This window comes from Bombina bombina, chromosome 5, assembly GCF_027579735.1.
Source record: "Bombina bombina isolate aBomBom1 chromosome 5, aBomBom1.pri, whole genome shotgun sequence".
NCBI lineage: Eukaryota > Metazoa > Chordata > Amphibia > Anura > Bombinatoridae > Bombina > Bombina bombina.
Window position 1 is genome coordinate 1,138,758,687 of NC_069503.1, and position 24,167 is coordinate 1,138,782,853.

At 37.2% G+C, this 24,167-nt stretch overlaps 1 protein-coding gene across 1 annotated transcript in view; it reads left to right on the plus strand.

Annotated features, from left to right (window-relative positions):
- Positions 1–24,167, plus strand: part of ARHGAP39 (Rho GTPase activating protein 39) — an 847,370-nt gene that overhangs the window by 438,346 nt on the left and 384,857 nt on the right.

Sequence of the window (24,167 nt, forward strand, 5' to 3'; positions counted from 1 at the left end):
TGTTTGCTGATGCCTTATATATTGCAAGACCATATAGCTGAGAATTTAAAACCTTCACAATCATGACAAGCGGTGCATTGAATCAGTTAATGCAAAGTGTAATAACATGTTAACCTCTGAAGTTTCCCAGTCCTATTCCCAGCAAGCTGCATCAGGCCAGGATTTTAGCAAATCCTTTTATAAGCGACTAAGCAACACATTGACCACCTGTGAATGTGATACAATAAAAGGGATGTGATTAGAATGATGTGTTTGTATGTGACCTATGCTGGACATCATTATGTTGTATTAGAAGCTGTGTTAGTACTGTACCTGGTCTCACCCCCTCTCCAAACTGTCTCATTTTACAGATATATACAAGTATGCAAAATCCAAACCTTTTCTGGTCCTAGGCAGTTTAGATACAGGGTTGTCTATCTGTATGTGAAAAATATGTTACCTACTCATTGGATGGCAACAGATAATCCCAGTAACATTGTTACACATTCTCTATTAGAGGGAGCGGAGAACCTTTCTGTGTGCTTTGTCCCTGTTAGGTTCATGATATAACAGTGTGGGACTCATCAGAAAGCTGTAATGGCTGTGGGTCAGTATGCACTGGAGTAATTAGGTGTCCCTCATGTATATAAACAGGAAGACGGCAGTGTACCAGGGATATGGTTTATATTTACTGCAGCTTTGCATTGTTAAACCTCTTTGTATTTCACAGCTCCAAGTGCCAGGAATTTATATGAATGAGCTGACGACGAGTCCTCAGCCACCGTGTTGTTTAATTATAATGAAATGCTGCTTTGTTTTCTTCCTACCCCTTCCCACTACCCAGCTAATGACACAAATCTCTGTGAATATGTCTGTAATGTTCCATTCACTACAGGAAATGAAACATATCATGCAGCTTACTCAGTACTTGTACTGAATAGCCGTCCTCAGTACCATATTAATATTCTTACTATGGTAGATATGCCCACATGACCTCATGTACAGTGCTTGTATTTGCTATAATACACAGTACTTGTACTGAATAGCCGTCCTCAGTACTATATTAGTATTCTTACTATGGTAGATATGCCCACATGACCTCATGTACAGTGCTTGTATTTGCTATAATACACAGTACTTGTACTGAATAGCCGTCCTCAGTACTATATTAGTATGCTTACTATGGTAGATATGCCCACATGACCTCATGTACAGTGCTTGTATTTGCTATAATACACAGTACTTGTACTGAATAGCCGTCCTCAGTGCATTATTAGTATTCTTACTATGGTAGATATGCCCACATGACGTCATGTACAGTGCATGTATTTGCTATAATACACAGTACTTATACTGAATAGCCGTCCTCAGTACTATATTAGTATGCTTACTATGGTAGATATGCCCACATGACGTCATGTACAGTGCTTGTATTTGCTATTATAATCAGTACTTGTACTGAATAGCCGTCCTCAGTACTATATTAGTATTCTTACTATGGTAGATATTCCCACATGACCTCATGTACAGTGCTTGTATTTGCTATAATACACAGTACTTGTACTGAATAGCCGTCCTCAGTACTATATTAGTATTCTTACTATGGTAGATATGCCCACATGACCTCATGTACAGTGCTTGTATTTGCTATAATACACAGTACTTATACTGAATAACCATCCTCAGTACTATATTAGTATTCTTACTATGGTAGATATGCCCACATGACCTCATGTACAGTGCTTGTATTTGCTATAATACACAGTACTTGTACTGAATAGCCGTCCTCAGTACTATATTAATATTCTTACTATGGTAGATATGCCCACATGACGTCATGTACAGTGCCTGTATTTGCTATTATACTCAGTACTTGTACTGAATAACCATCCTCAGTACTATATTAGTATTCTTACTATGGTAGATATGCCCACATGACCTCATGTACAGTGCTTGTATTTGCTATGATACTTAGTACTTGTACTGAATAGCCGTCCTCAGTACTATATTAGTATTCTTACTATGGTAGATATACCCACATGACCTCATGTACAGTGCTTGTATTTGCTATAATACACAGTACTTGTACTGAATAGCCGTCCTCAGTACTATATTAGTATTCTTACTATGGTAGATATGCCCACATGACCTCACGTACAGTGCTTGTATTTGCTATGATACTTAGTACTTGTACTGAATAGCCGTCCTCAGTACTATATTAGTATGCTTACTATGGTAGATATGCCCACATGACCTCATGTACAGTGCATGTATTTGCTATAATACACAGTACTTATACTGAATAGCCGTCCTCAGTACTATATTAGTATGCTTACTATGGTAGATATGCCCACATGACGTCATGTGCAGTGCTTGTATTTGCTGATACACAGTACTTGTACTGAATAGCCGTCCTCAGTACTATATTAATATTCTTACTATGGTAGATATGCCCACATGACCTTATGTACAGTGCTTGTATTTGCTATAATACACAGTACTTGTACTGAATAGCCATCCTCAGTACTATATTATTATTCTTACTATGGTAGATATGCCCACATGACCTCATGTACAGTGCTTGTATTTGCTGATACACAGTACTTATACTGAATAGCCGTCCTCAGTACTATAATAATATTCTTACTATGGTAGATATGCCCACATGACCTCATATACAGTGCTTGTATTTGCTGATACACAGTACTTATACTGAATAGCCGTCCTCAGTACTATATTAATATTCTTACTATGGTAGATATGCCTACATGACGTCATGTACAGTGCTTGTATTTGCTATTATACTTAGTACTTGTACTGAATAGCTGTCCTCAGTAATATATTAGTATTCTTACTATGGTAGATATGCCCACATGACCTCATGTACAGTGCATGTATTTGCTATAATACACAGTACTTGTACTGAATAGCCGTCCTCAGTACTATATTAGTATTCTTACTATGGTAGATATGTCCACATGACGTCATGTACAGTGCATGTATTTGCTATAATACACAGTACTTGTACTGAATAGCCGTCCTCGGTACTATATTAATATTCTTACTATGGTAGATATGCCCACATGACCTCATGTACAGTGCTTGTATTTGCTATGATACTTAGTACTTGTACTGAATAGCTGTCCTCAGTAATATATTAGTATTCTTACTATGGTAGATATGCCTACATGACGTCATGTACAGTGCTTGTATTTGCTATTATACTCAGTACTTGTACTGAATAGCCGTCCTCAGTACTATATTAATATTCTTACTATGGTAGATATGCCCACATGACCTCATGTACAGTGCATGTATTTGCTATAATACACAGTACTTGTACTGAATAGCCGTCCTCAGTACTATATTAGTATGCTTACTATGGTAGATATGCCCACATGACCTCATGTACAGTGCTTGTATTTGCTATGATACTTAGTACTTGTACTGAATAGCTGTCCTCAGTAATATATTAGTATTCTTACTATGGTAGATATGTCCACATGACGTCATGTACAGTGCTTGTATTTGCTGATACTCAGTACTTGTACTGAATAGCCGTCCTCAGTAATATATTAGTATTCTTACTATGGTAGATATGTCCACATGACGTCATGTACAGTGCTTGTATTTGCTATAATACACAGTACTTATACTGAATAGCCGTCCTCAGTACTATATTAGTATTCTTACTATGGTAGATATGCCCACATGACCTCATGTACAGTGCTTGTATTTGCTATTATACTCAATACTTGTACTGAATAGCCGTTCTCAGTACTATATTAGTATGCTTACTATGGTAGATATGCCCACATGACCTCATGTACAGTGCTTGTATTTGCTATGATACACAGTACTTGTACTGAATAGCCGTCCTCAGTACTATATTAATATTCTTACTATGGTAGTTATGCCCACATGACGTCATGTACAGTGCTTGTATTTGCTGATACGCAGTACTTATACTGAATAGCCGTCCTCAGTTCTATATTAATATTCTTATTATGGTGGATATACCCACATGACCTCATGTACAGTGCCTGTATTTGCTATTATACTCAGTACTTATACTGAATAGCCGTCCTCAGTACCATATTAATATTCTTACTATGGTAGATATGCCCACATGACCTCATGTACAGTGCTTGTATTTGCTATGATACACAGTACTTATACTGAATAGCCGTCCTCAGTACTATATTAGTATTCTTACTATGGTAGATATGCCCACATGACGTCATGTACAGTGCTTGTATTTGCTGATATGCAGTACTTATACTGAATAGCTGTCCTCAGTACTATATTAATATTCTTACTATGGTAGATATGCCCACATGACCTCATGTACAGTGCATGTATTTGCTATAATACACAGTACTTGTACTGAATAGCCGTCCTCAGTACTATATTAGTATGCTTACTATGGTAGATATTAAAAAAGTGTTAAAGCAGAGCGCTGGTTAATAAACGGGATACCACACAACTTACAAGGGAGAAAAGATCCTTCTATCTTTTCAAAAATGTGGTAGGAGTTTGGGTGGTAGTAAGTGCGCTAAAAGAAAGCTAAAGGTATCCAATTGTATCCAGTATTAAATAAAAGAGTTATAAAATATATATATAACAATGTGCAAAGTGTAATGCGTGTATTAGGATTCCACAGTTAAAAAGGAAAGATAGGGTGTGTGGGGGGAAATGAGAGGATCTATACAAAAATAACAGTGTCTGTGAAAAAATAGTGGTTATAAATATCTTACTTAAGGAGGATGATAGTTACGCGTTCTATCAATAGTGTGCTAATGATAAAAAATAAAGTCAAAGTATGTGACAATTAGCAGTGTGACCATATATTGGTGTAATATTAAAAGTATCAAGCAAATTGTTAGTGTATGTTAAAAAGAAACAATACGTTAAATTGTAGTGAAAAAACTAAATATATCTAAAAAATTTTCTTGCAGCCTAAATCATATATCAAAAATATTTAATTATACACAATCACAATCAAATTGGGACTTGAAACAAAGGGACGTCTCCCCAGATAAAAAATAATAAATAATAATAAAAACAGAATTTAAGCAAGTAGAAATTCCATACTCAATACTAAGTAAGCAGACTTGGCTGAGGAAATGTGTTAAAAATCCACTGTGTTGTGCAGAGAGAGACAGTCTCTTATAGCATCAGAACCTTTCGTTGTTGCTTTATAGATAGGTTTTACTGACCAAGTTCAGGATTTGGGAAATGTGTAGACTCCTTATAGTACAATACAGTCATTCAACTTTATTGAACTTAATGCTTTAAGATTCTTTCTACTTACTTCACCACTCATGTGGCAACGATATCATCTGTACAGCTCCAAGTTTCCAAACTAAGTCAGTGCGCCGTGTGTATCTCGGCGTCTGACGTCATCGGCAAACTTCAACTGCTGTTACCGTGATAATCGGCTTTCTGGATATTAGAATCACAGGTTCTTTTGGAGATAATTACTCTTTGTGTTTCCAACGGAGGTAATTCCCTGCACTTAGTGCTGATTGCACGCAGGAAAAAAGGAGGATGTTGAAAAATGTAGATAACCCGGGTTAATAAGTAAAGTTGAGAAAATCCTTAAGTATAGAATGTCCTCATTCAAGTTGTAATGTCAGATAACACAGCCACTCAGATCAACGCGTTTCGCTCGCCAGGGAGCTTTTTCAAGATAGATGTGACTGGTCAGGTGTACCCTTATAAAGGTGTCAGAAAACCCTAATTGGTAGTTTTTTGATTGGTGTATTTAAGGTGGAATCACAGGAATACTATGTATCTGTGTATGTCCCAACTGATTAAGGTGGAATAGTCTCTTCATGTTCATTCTCAGCTTAAAGAGGAATATCTTTTTAGCTTAATAGAAGGGAAAATAATCATGTAAATAGATCACTAGGTTATTCCCAAACACAACGCAATGAAAATAGGAATCGTAACACATATAATGATAATTACCATTATGAGAGAAATGATAATACTAATTCTAATACCTATTATGATAGACCGAGAGTTCCTAGATACCAAAATAGGGATCATTTTTATTCAGAATTCCAGCATAACTCCTTTAGACGAAACTCAGATAGACAATTTCAGAATAGACAAAATTACTGGGAATATCCCAGAGGAACAAATAGATGGGTAAACAGACAAGATGACCAATGGAGAATTCCTACACAAAATCGGTTTGATACCTTTAGAGATCAAAGGCCTAATGAGGAAATACATAAAAATGATGAACAAGTTTTTTTAGAGAGAAGCCCTCTCAAAGAGGGCCACTCAAGAGATATATCAAGACAGGAAAACGAGTCCAGTCTAAGGAGAAAAAGAAACTTAGAGGAAAGAGAGGAAGAGGAGTTTCTAAACGAGGCAAAAAGATGGAGATAATGAGCAAACATCAGGGCATCTTTAATCTTAGTAGTATAAAATTAAAGGAAGATGAGGAAAGGGTCCTTAGTTTAGGTCTTTCATTTGCACCAACAAAGAGACTAGACAAGTTTAATACCCATATTCATATTAAAAAATTTGTACGTAATCTCACTATTAAAAGATTTTTTCTCAAAAACCCTATTGAAAGGCAAATAAGTAACGACATTTCAGATAGTATTCAACATACAGATTTCAAAATAAAATCTAAATTTAATCCCACACATGCTAAGGGTAACTACCTTGATACTTTTGAAAAGCTAGTATGTAAGGATATACAGAAATACAATCCCAAGAAACTTAAAAATTATAATCTAAGCATTAAAGATAAAGAAATTATCGAGAACCTCCAAAAAAAACAGTGGGGTGACCATCAAACCTGCCGATAAGGGCGGAGGAATTGTCCTGATGGACACTACTAATTACATCAAAGAGGCAAATAGACTTCTAAATGACACCAAGACTTATAAAAAATTAGATTTTGATCATACAAAAAAATTCAATAGGACACTAGATAAATTACTTAAGGAAGGCAGCAAATCTGGCATTTTGAATGATAAAGAACTTGAATTTTTGATACCTAAATTTCCTCGTATCCCCATTTTTTATTTCCTGCCGAAAATCCACAAATGTTTGGTCAGCCCTCCAGGTAGACCAATCATTTCTGGGATAGAATCTTTATCAGCGAATTTATCTAGATATGTGGACAATTTTCTCCAAAAACATGTCAGAAATCTTAACTCATACCTTAAAGACTCCACACAAGTCTTAAATGCACTTAAATCCATACATTGGGAGGAAGGGATGATCTTAGCAACGTGTGATGTAACATCATTATACACGGTAATTGATCACTCCAAGGGAATTAAAGCGGTTGAAATGTTTTTAAAATCTGATCTAAACATGTCAGATCAACATAGAGCTTTCATTTTAAAAAGCATTAAATACATACTTGACAATAACTACTTTTCCTTTAATAACAAATTTTACCTGCAGATAGAGGGTACAGCGATGGGCACAAGGTTTGCACCTAGCTACGCCAATCTTTTTATGGGTGCTTGGGAAACTCAATTCCTTAATACTGGCAGCTATGGTGCAAACCTTGTGCTCTATAAAAGGTACATAGATGACCTTCTAATGGTCTGGAAGGGTACTGAAATTGAACTTAAGAATATGTTTGATGAAATGAATAATAATACTTGGGGACTAAACTTTACATATAATTACAGTACAGATTCAGTGGTGTTTTTAGACCTAGAAATAATGAAAGCAGAAAACAAAATTGAAACTAAGACCCATTTCAAGAAGGTCGACTGCAGTAATTATATACATGCAAAAAGTTGCCATCTAGATGTATGGAAGAAAAACATCCCGGTAGGACAATTTTTAAGTATTAGAAAGAACTGCTCTAGGATGACAGACTTTGAACAGCAATCTGAAATCCTACTAGAAAGATTTAAGGTGAGAGGTTATAAAGATGATATTACAGATAAAGCCATAGAGAGAGCTAAGAACACAGACAGAGAGTCCCTTCTGACCTACAAAGAGAAACAAAAAGAGACCAGTGATAAGATCATGGTCCCTTTTATAACAGATTATAGTGCTGACCTGAATGTCATCAAACGGATAATAAGAAAACATTGGCACCTGATAAGAGAAGATGATCTGTTTTGGGATAAAATTATTGACAACCCCAAATTTATTTTTAAAAAGGCAGCGAACCTTAAAACATTTTTGGCACCTAGTGAACTGAAAACAAAAAAGAAAAATATACTAAAACAAAAAGATATAACTGGGAAAAGTATTATGGGTTTTTTTCCATGCTATTCATGTAAGGCATGTGGCCACAGTAACAAATTAAAAAAAATTAGAATTAATAATATAGAGAAACCCTTCACAATTAAAGACACCATAAGATGTACCAATAAAAATATAATCTATGTTCTTAAGTGCACTTGTAACCTTTTTTATTTTGGGGAAACCAAAAGAATGGTCAGGGACCGAATAAGAGAGCATATTGGCAATATAAAGAATGGTAGAGATGATACTCATCTATACAAACACTTTAAATCAGTCCATAAAGGTAAAACTAAAGATCTAAAATATTGGGGTGTACAAAAAGTACATAATCATTGGAGAGGTGGCAGTATAGAGAAGAAATTACTGATAAAAGAAGCAGAGCTAATTTATAAATACGATACTCTGTACCCAAGAGGTTTAAACTCGGAACTAGATCTCTCACCCTTTCTGTTTGACTAATGGTGATTCTATACTGTAATTTTTATACTGTTTAAGTTTTATGGTCATAATCAACTCGATAAAATTCCTTTTGGAATTTCTAGTATTGTAGGATGTACATATATATCTCTTCTGTCTTATAAAAATCCTTATATTACAAGATTTAAGTTTTATGGCCATTTTTATTAAAATACTCTAAAAGAGGTTTTAGATATATGTTAGACAAATTTTATGAATATTAATTATTATTTTTTAGATGATGTTAGATATATTTTATGAATATTAATTTCTTTATGAATATCATTCATTTTAGAATATTATGAATATTGCAGTAGTACCTATATAGTAGCCTTTTTTAGTAAACAAGATATTAAGCTAAAAAGATATTCCTCTTTAAGCTGAGAATGAACATGAAGAGACTATTCCACCTTAATCAGTTGGGACATACACAGATACATAGTATTCCTGTGATTCCACCTTAAATACACTTATAAGGGTACACCTGACCAGTCACATCTATCTTGAAAAAGCTCCCTGGTGAGCGAAACGCGTTGATCTGAGTGGCTGTGTTATCTGACATTACAACTGGAATGAGGACATTCTATACTTAAGGATTTTCTCAACTTTACTTATTAACCCGGGTTATCTACATTTTTCAACATCCTCCTTTTTTCCTGCGTGCAATCAGCACTAAGTGCAGGGAATTACCTCCGTTGGAAACACAAAGAGTAATTATCTCCAAAACAACCTGTGATTCTAATATCCAGAAAGCCGATTATCACGGTAACAGCAGTTGAAGTTTGCCGACGACGTCAGACGCCGAGATACACGCGGCGCACTGACTTAGTTTGGAAACTTGGAGCTGTACAGATGATATCGTTGCCACACGAGTGGTGAAGTAAGTAGAAAGAATCTTAAAGCATTAAGTTCAATAAAGTTGAATGACTGTATTGTGCTATAAGGAGTCTACACATTTCCCAAATCCTGAACTTGGTCAGTAAAACCTATCTATAAAGCAACAACGAAAGGTTCTGATGCTATAAGAGACTGTCTCTCTCTGCACAACACAGTGGATTTTTAACACATTTCCTCAGCCAAGTCTGCTTACTTAGTATTGAGTATGGAATTTCTACTTGCTTAAATTCTGTTTTTATTATTATTTATTATTTTTTATCTGGGGAGACGTCCCTTTGTTTCAAGTCCCAATTTGATTGTGATTGTGTATAATTAAATATTTTTGATATATGATTTAGGCTGCAAGAAAATTTTTTAGATATATTTAGTTTTTTCACTACAATTTAACGTATTGTTTCTTTTTAACATACACTAACAATTTGCTTGATACTTTTAATATTACACCAATGGTCACACTGCTAATTGTCACATACTTTGACTTTATTTTTTATCATTAGCACACTATTGATAGAACGCTTAACTATCATCCTCCTTAAGTAAGATATTTATAACCACTATTTTTTCACGGACACTGTTATTTTTGTATAGATCCTCTCATTTCCCCCCACACACCCTATCTTTCCTTTTTAACTGTGGAATCCTAATACACTCATTACACTTTGCACATTGTTATATATATATTTTATAACTCTTTTATTTAATACTGGATACAATTGGATACCTTTAGCTTTCTTTTAGCGCACTTACTACCACCCAAACTCCTACTATGGTAGATATGCCCACATGACCTCATGTACAGTGCATGTATTTGCTATAATACACAGTACTTGTACTGAATAGCCGTCCTCAGTACTATATTAATATTCTTACTAATGTAGATATGTCCACATGATGTCATGTACAGTGCTTGTATTTGCTATAATACTTAGTACTTGTACTGAATAGCTGTCCTCAGTAATATATTAGTATTCTTACTATGGTAGATATGCCCACATGACCTCATGTACAGTGCATGTATTTGCTATAATACACAGTACTTGTACTGAATAGCCGTCCTCAGTACTATACTAATATTCTTTCTATGGTAGATATGCCCACATGACCTCATGTACAGTGCTTGTATTTGCTATGATACACAGTACTTGTACTGAATAGCCGTCCTCAGTACTATATTAATATTCTTACTATGGTAGATATGCCCACATGACCTCATGTACAGTGCTTGTATTTGCTATGATACACAGTACTTGTACTGAATAGCCGTCCTCAGTACTATATTAGTATTCTTACTATGGTAGATATGCCCACATGACGTCATGTACAGTGCTTGTATTTGCTATTATACTCAGTACTTGTACTGAATAGCCGTCCTCGGTACTATATTAATGTTCTTACTATGGTAGATATGCCCACATGACCTCATGTACAGTACTTGTATTTGCTATGATACACAGTACTTATACTGAATAGCCGTCCTCAGTACTATATTAGTATTCTTACTATGGTAGATATGCCCACATGACCTCATGTACAGTGCTTGTATTTGCTATTATACTCAGTACTTATACTGAATAGCCGTCCTCAGTACTATATTAGTATTCTTACTATGGTAGATATTCCCACATGACGTCATGTACAGTGCTTGTATTTGCTATTATACTCAGTACTTGTACTGAATAGCCGTCCTCGGTACTATATTAATATTCTTACTATGGTAGATATGCCTACATGACGTCATGTACAGTGCTTGTATTTGCTATTATACTCAGTACTTATACTGAATAGCCGTCCTCAGTACTATATTAATATTCTTATTATGGTAGATATACCCACATGACCTCATGTACAGTGCCTGTATTTGCTATTATACTCAGTACTTGTACTGAATAACCGTCCTCAGTACTATATTAATATTCTTACTATGGTAGATATGCCCACATGACCTCATGTACAGTGCTTGTATTTGCTATGATACTCAGTACTTGTACTGAATAGCCATCCTCAGTACTATATTAATATTCTTACTATGGTAGATATGCCCACATGACCTCATGTACAGTACTTGTATTTGCTATGATACACAGTACTTGTACTGAATAGCCGTCCTCAGTACTATATTAGTATTCTTACTATGGTAGATATGCCCACATGACCTCATGTACAGTACTTGTATTTGCTATGATACACAGTACTTGTACTGAATAGCCGTCCTCAGTACTATATTAATATTCTTACTATGGTAGATATGCCCACATGACCTCATGTACAGTACTTGTATTTGCTATGATACACAGTTCTTATACTGAATAACCATCCTCAGTGCTATATTAATATTCTTACTATGGTAGATATGCCCACATGACCTCATGTACAGTGCTTGTATTTGCTATGATACTCAGTACTTGTACTGAATAGCCGTCCTCAGTACTATATTAATATTGTTACTATGGTAGATATGCCCACATGACCTCATGTACAGTGCTTGTATTTGCTATTATACTCAGTACTTGTACTGAATAACCATCCTCAGTACTATTTTGATATTCTTACTATGGTAGATGTGCCTACATGACCTTATGTACAGTGCTTGTATTTGCTATGATACACAGTACTTGTACTGAATAGCTGTCCTCAGTACCATATTAATATTCTTACTATGGTAGATGTGCCCACATGACGTCATGTACAGTGCTTGTCTTTGCTATGATACTCAGTACTTATACTGAATAGCCGTCCTCAGTACTATAGTAATATTCTTACTAATGTAGATATGTCCACATGACGTCATGTACAGTACTTGTATTTGCTATGATACACAGTTCTTATACTGAATAGCCGTCCTCAGTACTATATTAGTATTCTTACTATGGTAGATATGCTCACATGACGTCATGTACAGTGCTTGTATTTGCTATGATACTCAGTACTTATACTGAATAGCCGTCCTCAGTACTATATTAATATTCTTACTATGGTAGATATGCCCACATGACCTCATGTACAGTGCTTGTATTTGCTATTATACTCAGTACTTATACTGAATAGCCGTCCTCAGTACTATATTAATATTCTTACTATGGTAGATATGTCCACATGACCTCATGTACAGTGCTTGTATTTGCTATGATACACAGTACTTGTACTGAATAGCCGTCCTCAGTACTATATTAATATTCTTACTATGGTAGATATGCCCACATGACGTCATGTACAGTGCTTGTTTTTGCTATGATACACAGTACTTGTACTGAATAGCCGTCCTCAGTACTATATTAATATTCTTACTATGGTAGATATGCCCACATGACGTCATGTACAGTGCTTGTATTTGCTATTATACTCAGTACTTGTACTGAATAGCCGTCCTCAGTACCATATTAATATTCTTACTATGGTAGATATGCCCACATGACCTCATGTACAGTGCATGTATTTGCTATAATACACAGTACTTGTACTGAATAGCCGTCCTCGGTACTATATTATAATTCTTACTATGGTAGATATGCCCACATGATGTCATGTGCAATGCTTGTATTTGCTATGATACACAGTATTTATACTAAATAGCCGTCCTCAGTACTATATTAATATTCTTACTATGGTAGATATGCCCACATGATGTCATGTGCAATGCTTGTATTTGCTATGATACACAGTACTTATACTGAATAGCCTTCCTCAGTACTATTTTGATATTCTTACTATGGTAGATATGCCTACATGGCCTTATGTACAGTGCCTGTATTTGCTATGATACACAGTACTTATACTGAATAGCAGTCCTCAGTACTATTTTGATATTCTTACTATGGTAGATATGCCCACATGACCTCATGTACAGTGCTTGTATTTGCTATGATACATAGTAGTTTTTATTTTGTTTAATTTTCTTTCTTTTCTTTAAATGAAGAAACATTTATTTATGTGTTTATTTTGCCTGAAAATGTTCTTCTCCGACTTCCTTGTAAACTCAGGGATTTAGAATACTTTATTATTTCTTTCAGAGGTACTATACAGCACTATACAAATATATGATGATAATTAATAATAATAATAATAATAATAATAATAATAGTAATAATAATAATAATAATAACAATAATATGAATAGCAATAATAACTATAACAATAATAGCAATAATAATAATAATAATAACAGCAATAATAATAGTTATAAAAATAACAATAATAATAATAATAATAATAATAATAACAATACTAACAATAGCAATAATAATAGCAATAATAATAATAAAAATAGCAATAATAATAATAATAATAACAACAATACTAACAATAGCAATAATAATAATAATAGCAATAATAAAAATAATAATAGCAATAATAATAATAAAAATAATAATAATAATAATAATAACAATACTAACCATATCAATAATAATAATAAAAATAATAATAGCAATAATAATAATAGTAAAAATAATAATAATAACAACAATACTAACCATATCAATAATAATAATAAAAATAATAATACCAATAATAATAATAATAAAAATAATAATAATAATAACAACAATACTAACCATATCAATAATAATAATAAAAATAATAATAACAACAATAATAATAATAATAACTGGTCAGTAGCGGGTGCCATCATCCTCAAGCCACGTTTAAAAATTAAATGTTTTTTTAATCAGCAGCTCCCAATAATAGTGATGTCTATTACTTTTTATGGGAGCTGCTGTTAGTCATTGTTAGGGCTTTAACTAATGATTATTTTCATAATCGATTAATGGAAAGAATATTAGTTCGATTATTTGACTAATCGGCTTTAAAACAAAATCTATAATTTTTTCCCTGTATTTAAAATAAAATCCCCATACTGAGTGTTAAAAATATAAACTTCAGACTAAAATTTTACATTAACACACCTCTTTGTCCAATTTTTAAGCAGCAGAACCCAAAAACAAAGTGTTTGACAAGAAGTAGACTATCACTGTTTATAAAATGTAAAAATGTCAACATGACCACATGCTACTGGCTGAGGCTGGCTCTCTTTTTGCAATGTATTTTGCCTGTAGCAGAGAAGAGGCGCTCAGATGGTTTTGAGGTGCCTGAGATGCATAAGTAGGGTTTTGCCAATTTCACCAAGGTGAGATTTCCATCTAAAGGGGAGAAGAGTCCACAGCTTCATTTATTACTTGTGGGAATTAAGAACCTAGCCACCAGTAGGAGGCAAAGACACACCAGCCAAAGGCTTAAATACCTCCCCCACTCCCCTCATCCCCCAGTCATTCTTTGCCTTTCGTCACAAGAGGTGGCAGAGAGGTCCCGGAAAATCGGAGGTCTCTTATGAGGGGTTCTACCCTTCGCTATAGGACAGGATTTTAAGTAGCCCTTCAAGCTTCTCAGTTGAGGGCCTGGGTGAATGTTAGAGTCTGGAGATGCAGAGGGAGCTTCCCTGTGCAACACCATCCCGACTCATATTAACAGCTCCTAAAGCAATCAGCGTTCACGAGTTTTGCAGATTGCGTTCTTCTCTCAAGTCCATGTCAGGAGCGCAGCTATCACCTGTCACACTTGAAGGACCATGTTCCTGTTCCATGGCGTAGATTCTGGTAAGATCGTTTAATTTTTATATAATGATTACACAGAAGACAGGGCCACAGTGTGAATCAAGGGTTAATATTCCTATAAGGGGATTATTGAACAGGGGGGGGGTATTTACATGATGAGTTCATTATGTGATTGCTGTGTTATGTGCAAAGGCGTGGCTCTGGCATTTTTGTGGAATTTTGACAGGTTCTCTTGCGGGAGTTTTGCGCTGGCTTTTTTGGTGCATTTTCTCCTAGGCAGGGGCGATCCTGCGTAGACATCCTTGTGACCGGGTGGGGCCTCTTGACTTCCGGTCTGATCTGCGACGGAGGAGACAGAGCGGTTTCTACAGTCTGGGTCATAGGAGGTGGTGAGTGCCCCGGTCCATTGGCGGCTATAAAGGTGACTGTCTTATTTTTTTCTAAAAGCTATGGAGGATTTTGACTTGTTAGAGGGTACTCCCTCCTTAACTAAGTCCAATACCTGTGTTTATTGTGAGGTTTTGATAGACCAGCCTGCGCAACTGTGTTCCACATGCCTTGAGAAGGCTACGACTTCCAAACATAAGAGAATGTCTAGCACTGCTGAGCCGCCCACCTCTGAGGGATCTCTCTCCCGTGAGGTGCGTTCCCCAATGGCGTCCCCTATCCCACATGCAGCACCCCAGGGTCCGACTGTTACCTCTTCGGGGGAGATTGCTTAGCCGCCTGAGTTTGCAGATCAGCTAAAAAACGGCACTAGCTAAGGTGATCCATGCTTTGCCGCGTTCTGCTAAGCGCAAGCGTAGAACTTTTCATAGCTGCCCGACCCAGGATTTGTCTCTGTCTGACGCTCCAGAAGGGTGGTAAGATGACGAAGCCCAGTGTGACGCATCGGAAGGGACCCTTTCTGGGTCGGAGACTGTGTCATCTAAACCTCCGGCAGTGGAGGAGCACGGCTTTAGGTTTAAGATGGAGAACCTGCATTATTTATTAAAGCAAGTGCTGGCTACTTTAGAGGTTCCGGAACCCAAGCTTCCAGAAGAACCCTCCATTCCTAAGTTGGATAAGGTTTACGAGGACAGGGTGGTTTCCCAGACTTTCCCGGTTCCTGTCAAGATGTCGAACATTATAAAGAACAAGTGGGAGCGGTTAGGTTCTTCCTTTTTCCCCTCTTCTCCATTTAAAAAGCTTTTCCCCGTCCCGGAGGCCCAGCTAGAGTTGTGGGGGACCATTCCCAAGGTGGATGGGGCCATCTCCACGCTCGCTAACCGTACAAACGATTCCTTTAGAGGATAGTTCTTCTTTCAAGGAGCCTATGGATAAAAAGTTGGAAAACATGTTATGAAAGATGTTTCAACACACAGAGGTAGTTTTTCAACTGGCAGCGGCTGTCGGCGCGGTTGCTGAAGCTGCGTCATATTGGTGTGATGCCTTATTTGATATGATTGAGGGTGAACCTTCTTTCGAGGAGGTGCAAGAAAAGATTAAGGCCCTAAAGGTGGCCAATTCCTTAATTTGTGACGGTAATATGCAAATTATCCGCCTGAATGCTAAGGTATCAGGTTTTTCGGTTCTAGCACTCAGGGCTCTGTGGCTAAAATCTTGGTCGGCGGACATGACCTCTAAAACGAGGCTGCTGTCTTTGCCTTTTAAGGGCAAGATCCTGTTCGGTCCAGGTCTAGACTCTATCATATCCATGGTTACAGGAGGCAAGGGTGCCTTCCTTCTCCAGGATAAGAAGGCGAAACCTAAGGGTGCTAATTTTCGTCCCTTTCGTGGGGATAAGGCGCAACGCCAACAGCCCACAGCGAAGCGGACCAAAGTAAGGGTCCCTGGATGCCTGCTTAAGCTTGGAACAAGTCTAAACAGCACAAGAAGCCCGCCGAGACTAAGTCCGCATGAAGGGGCGGCCCCCGACTGGTCTGCGGACCAAGTGGGGGGCAGATTGTCTCTGTTCTTAGACGCCTGTTTGCAGGATGTTCAGGACACCTGTGTTCTGGAGGTAGTCGCCCAGGGTTACAGGATAGGGTTCAAGTCCTCTCCGCCCAGGGGCAGATTCCTTCTGTCAAACTTGTCTTCAAGGCCGGAAAAAAAGAGAGGATTTTCTAGGTTGTGTGCGGGATCTCTCTGCTCTAGGGGTTATTGTACCAGTACCCCAGGCAGAAAGGGGTATTACTCCAATTTGTTTGTGGTCCCAAAGAAGGAGGGCATGTTCCCGCCCGATTCTCAACCTCAAATGTTTAAACAAGTTCCTGTCTGCTCCATCGTTCAAAATGGAAACGATCAGATCCATTCGGTCTGATGACGGCCCTGAGAGTATTCACAAAGTTCCTGGGGGCCCTTCTAGCAGTAGCCAGATCCCAGGGCATCGCGGTGGCGCCCTACCTGGACGACATTCTGGTTCAGGCGCAGTCATCCGATCTGGCAGAGGCCCACACCAGGGTCCTGCTGCAGTTACTTCAATCTCACGGTTGGAAGAGCAATCTCGAGATGAGTTCTCTGGTTCCCAGTACCAGGGTGGAGTTCTTGGGCATGATCATAGACTCCATGTCCATGAAGATCTTTCTCACAGACAAGCGGCGCACAAACATGGCATCTACCTGTCTTGCCCTTCAGTCTACAGTGAGACCATCTGTAGCTCAATGTATGGAAATGATCGGGCTCATGGTCTCCAGTATGGACATCATTCTATTCGCCAGGTTTAATCTCAGACCTCTTCAATTGTGCATGTTGAGACAGTGGATGCGCATACTCGGATTTCCCTCTCCTGGTGGATCCGCCCGGATCACCTGTCCATGGGGACATCCTTTCTGAGACCGTCCTGTGAGATTGTTACCACTGACGCGAGTCTGGTGGGATGGGAAGCTGTTTGAGGTGCCATTATAGCACAGGGGAAGTGGTCTCTCTTAGAGGCTCTTCTTTCAATAAATATTCTGGAGCTTCGAGCAATCTAGAATGCTCGGAAGGCGTGGCCTCGTCTGGGGGACTTTAGCTTTATTTGGTTCCAGATGGACAATATTACCTCGGTGGCTTACATCAACCACCAGGGGGGCACGAGGAGCTCCCTGGCAATGAGGGAGGTGTCTTGGATCCTGGAGTGGGCAGAGACCCACAACTGTTCGCTCTCTACGATCCATATCCCAGGTGTAGACAACTGGGAAGCGGATTTTCTCAGCAGGCAGACTTTTCATCCGGGGGAATGGTCTCTTCACCCCAAAGTGTTTGCGGAGATCTGTCTCAGATGTGGGACAGCGGAAATCAATCTCATGGTGTCAAGGTTGAATTGCAAGCTTCCCTGATATGGATTGAGGTTGAGGGACCCCCAAGCGGAGCTAATAGACGCATTGGCGATGCCTTGGGGGTTCGGTCTAGTATACATATTTCCTCCGTTACCGCTTCTTCCTTGTGTAGTGGCTCCTATAAAGCAGGAGAGAGCACCCTCCATTCTTTTTTTTTTTTCATGTTAATACCCTATATAACTATTTCTGTTTCAAGTTAAATGTCTATCACTTATAGAAATTATGTATTCAGTGTTGGGATTTTTTAATGTACATAAAATAAAACACACACACAAAAAAAACAGTGCCTCCCCTCTGCTCCCCCCTTCCAATCTTCTCAAGTGTGGTGCCAATCCCCTCTTAAATTGGCTTCCATTATTTGGCTTCCAAATTTAGTTTTTAAAAGGTAAAATGGCTAGTTTCTGGGTCGTAGAGTCTAGTGCCTTAATGAATGTCCCCCATTTTGTAAAAAAAAGCTTAATATTATTCTTCATTTCCGCCTGAGTTGTGACCTGTTCCAAAAACATTTGGTACACCATCCCATTCTTAAACTCTGAAAATTTAGGTTCTTTATTGGATTGCCAATTCTTTAATATTAATTTCCTAGCAATCAAAACAGCCGTATTAAGCAATAAACAATTACTACCTACTTCATCCTGTGTTGTTAGAAAAAAGACATTCTAACTATTCAGATGGGTATATTGATTCAAAGTCTTGGTGGCCCAGAATTAAATTTTGCCCCAGAATCTTTGAATTATTGGGCATATCCAAAAAAGATGAAGCATATCCGCCGCAGCAAATTTACACTTATTACATACTGGTTTAGTACCCGTTTTGACCCAACGTGAGATAGATTGAGGTGTAGTATAGCTTTGAAAAAGTATCTTTACTTGTTGCACTCTGTAATATTCTCCTTGCATAGCCTTAGCCGCCCTAACCCCTGAACTCCTCATTAGTTCTATTTCCGACTGACTTTTACAGAGCTGACTCCATTTTAGTTCCAAGTATCTAATATTACTTTGTTCTTGTGCCATTATTAGGGAATTATACGTGGATGAAATAGCGAATTTCCCTGCATGAAATAGAACATATATCTGTCTAAGTAAGATGTCATCCCACTCTATAGCCTTTATTTTCAAACACTGTTCGGCATAGTGCCGAAGTTGTAAATAAGAGAAAAAGATATGATTTGTAATACCAAATTCTAATTTACATTCATCAAAAGTTTTAATTGTTTTATCTTCCTTATTAATAAATTGAGCAAGATATTTAATCCCTAGGCTGGACCATGCCCCAAACCTTGCAGATTCATAACCTTCTTCAAATTCGGGGTTACCTCTAATCGTCAAAAAGGAAGAAACTCTATAACTGACCCCAATTTTAGTGCAAAATTTGTGCCAGGCCCGAATGGGTTGGTCTATAACTAAAAAGCTTTTAATTGCTCTTGGAATTAAATTCGGGGGCATGTGTACAAGGGCTTTTAACGAAAAAGGGGCAGCCAGGGCCCCTTCAATAAGATTAAAGACAAGATCGCTGGGGAGAAGTTTAGATTATAGCATCTGCTTGAGTCAGATGAGAATTTTAGCCCTAAATATACAATGTATTATTTTGCTTCCTTAAATGGTGTTGTAGGTGAGTTCTTATGTTTAATTAGCCACAATATCTCAGATTTGTCTTTGTTTATTGTGAAGCCTGTGAAGGCTTGAAAAGATTCTAGAGCATTAGTGATTATAGGCAGATTATTCTGAAGATTTTGAGTAAAAATGAGAAGGTCATCAGCATATATTGCTTGTTGAATTTTATATCTTCCAATATCAATACCTTCCAGATTTTGCCTAAAAAATACAGCTAGCGGCTCTAAGGCCAGATTGAAGAGGAGGGGGGACAGGGGGCAGCCCTGTCTTGTCCCCCGTTGTAAAGTAAATTTATCTGATATTGAGGAATTGATAACCAGAGCAGCTAACGGACATGAATATAATAATGAAATAATCTGACAAAAATTACCTTGGATGCCGAAATTCCTAATAGCTGTAAACATATGATCCCATAATAGAGAATCAAAAGCCTTTTGTGTGTCTATAGATATAACTGCTGCATCTTCTATTGGGATTATACCTGCCTTATCTCTTGTTTCACAGTAATTTATCGCTATTTCCAGTTTCCTGATGTTTTTTTATAAGTGTCCTCCCTTTAATAAACCCTGTTTGATCCGGGTGAATAAGTGAACCTATAACCATTTGGAGTCTATTAGCTTGTATATGTGTTAAAATTTTATAGTCCACATTTAGAATGGAAATGTGCCTATATGAATCCATTAATTCCCTATTTTTTCCTTGTTTTGGAATTAAGATTATTCTAGATTCAGTGAAATAGCTAGAGGGTAATTTACCTTCTAAGAAAAAAGAGTTATATACACTATTTAGTAGGGGGGTGACTTTTTGGCTAAGAATTTTCTAAAGTTCTCCTGGTAGATCGTCGGGTCCTGGAGCCTTATTGAGCTTCAGTTTTTTTATAGTTTTTTTAACCTCATCCTCTAGGATCGGAGAATTTAACAAATCCAATTCTTCCTTTGCTATTAAGGGAATTTTAATCTCAGCCCAGAACTGATCTTTCTTTTGTTGGTCTAATGCCTTATCCTGGTAAAGCATTTTGAAGTATTGATAGAATTCTCCTGAGATATCTTGAGGGTGAGTAAATGTTTTATTTTTTATTTTAATAGATGTTATTGTTTTGCTTGCTTTACGTGTATTTACCATTTTAGCAAGGTATTTTCCTATTTTATTACCATACTGCATAAAATTACTATTTCTCTTCAGCTCATTCTGTGTTTCTTTTGAAATGTACCAGATGTCCCTTTGCTTTTTTGCTTCTAAATATTCTAGCCAATTAGTTTTATTATTATTCTTCACATACTTTTGATATTTATTTATAATTTGTTTGGTAAATTGGATCCAGTAGGTATTATTTTTCTTCTTTAATATAACTATATATGCTAGAATCTCCCTCCTTACAACTGATTTAAAGGCTTGCCAAATGGTTTCTAAATTTGTTACTGAGTCAATATTCCTGTTATAATAATCAAACCATTTGTTGTCCAAGGACCGTCGAAACTTTAAATTATTATATAAATAAGACGGAAAAAATAATCTATTAGGTGATTTAGGCGTCATGATTTATAATGACAGTAAGATTGGGGCGTGGTCAGAGATACTAATTGGCATCATTTCTGTTTTTTGACTTACGGGGAATAATTTATCGCTAATTAGAAACAATGCTTGATAAAGATTTGTGTGCCTTAGACAAACATGTAAATTCTCTACTATCCGGGTGGGCATTCCTCCAGATATCCATTAAACCTAATTTAAAACAAAACTTTTTAAATATTTTAGTATCCTTACTTCCTGACAAAACCTTTTTTCCAGTCCGTTTCTTATCTAAGAATCCCGATGCCACCAGATTCAAATCACCCCCTAGAATAAGATTTTGGTCAAACTCCATTAATTTAGATTGTAATAATTCCCAAAACGATCTTTTCTTTGCGTTTGGGCCATATACGTTACACAATACTAATCTTTTCTGGCCTATTTCCATTTCAAGTATAACAAACCTTCCTTGGTGATCAATTTCTCATCTTAAGATTTGATATTGTAAGATTTTCCTAAATACTATAGCTACCCCTTTCTTCCGATGTGAACCTGCGGCATATACCACTTCTCCAACCCACCCCACTTCAATTTCTGGCTTTCAAGATTATCCAAATGAGTTTCTTGTAACAGACCTATATCAATTTTTAATTTATTTAAATATTGTAAAACCGCCTTCCTCTTAACTTGGGAGGTGAACCCTCCCACATTTCATGACCCAAATCTACATACCTCAGCCATTATACACAGCTACTTTAAATGTCCGAAAAAAGGAGAGGAGCGGGAGAGGAAGAGAAAAAACAACAACTGAAAGACACACCTCAACCCATGTCTTTTTGTAACAATTAATGCTATACTTATTACCATATTCTTCAAAAAATTCTCCACATTGCTACTACTAATGTATGTGTTATTAAGCCAGAATCCCTGGCCCAGTTCCCTCACCTACATTCATCCCTAAGAAAGTTTTCTGCCTCTTGTGGGCTCTGAAAGGTTCTAAACCCTTCTTTTGTCTGAATACTTATTCTCGCTGGGTATAAAAGCCTCACTATTCTCCCTTCTTGAATCAGTTGCGAGCAGATTGGGGCACAAAGTTTACGTTTATTCGAAGTCTCATAGGCAAAATCCTGAAAGATTAAGAATTTCTTATTTTGATAGAACACTTCTTTCTGAAGTCGATATGCCTGTAAAATTTTAACTTTATCCTGAAAGTTGAGATATTTTATAATTATGGGTCTCGGTCTAACCTTGCCCTCTTCCTGATTCCTCAGGGTGCCAATTCTGTGCGCTCTCTCTACCATGAAGGCTAAGTTATGTATATTTTTATGTCTAGAGGCTGGCCGGAGTCTTTTTTCCTTTTCTAAGTTCGTATCTACCATTTTTAATAAGAGGGGCAGTTGTACTGCCGCAAAATGTACTAGATCCTACTCAGATAGTGTTTCAGCAATACCAATAACTCTTAGGTTGTTCCTCCTCAACCTATTTTCAAGGTCTTCAACTTTCTCATTTAAGAATTTAACTTGCTTGCGAATATTTGTTAATTCACTATGTTTCTCTATATCCCTATCCTCTAAGTCTGAGATACGTTGTTCTGCTAGGCCTATTCTAGCAGCAATTTGTTTTATCTCTTGTGAAATTGCATCTACGCTGCTCTGTATGGCCTCAAACTTAGGTAAAAATAGTTTACTGATTTGTTTCAAAAGCTCTGAACTATTCATTGGTTCTGCTCCAATTTCCTGAGAGGATTCTTGACTTATTTCAATGCTACGCCTAGCCACTTTCTTCTCTTGCTGCCTTCTTCCCGCCATGTTTGTTGCTCTATTATTCGAGAAGGAGGAGAGATATTTATCTATAAGGGATATGTAAAAGAGATTTAGTTCCTCCTTCCAGTCTATTTAAGTCAGCCCTTGCGTACTGCCCTTCTTCTAGCTTCTGTGCTTGTTCGCCCTGTCACCCTGTCCCTCCCCTCACCATCACAGCTGCCATGTGAATCATATACAAGCATAGAACAACAATTCTAGACCCATAGATGACCAGCCTTCCTGTTACAAAAAAATGTTGTAAGAACTATCACAACCAATTATCCCCTATGCTCAAAACATACCACCCAAACCCCCTGCGAGGAGTGCAAGATCTATCACTAACAAATCAAACATTTCAACAATTTAACAAACATATAATACTCAAGTGATCTTCCATGCAAATAGCAAAGTCCCAGTATTTTCTGTTTCCTCCAGTATCCACCGCCGGATAGAGAGAGAAAGTGCAAGAAGTGTGTTCCTCTATCCCACCAAATAATAGCTGGGCCGTGGATAGTATCTTTAACTCCTGTTCCCTTATTCTTTAACTGTTCCTTAGACCATCATAGTAAGGAAAGAGAAAACAGGGAGAATGCCACATGTGTGTATCGATACAGAGACAGTATACCATAAGATAAATGTGCACAGGGTATTCACAAATTCCATTGGCACTCTGTTGTGCCCGTAGTTACAGGCTGGGCCTTCAACAGCAGCCCAGCTCGCTGCTTCCAGGTGTTGGAGAGATGACAAACTCATACATGAGGTAAAGAGAAAAACACAGATACATGAGGCACATGTGTAAATCTATTAGGCGCAGCTGGTGTATTG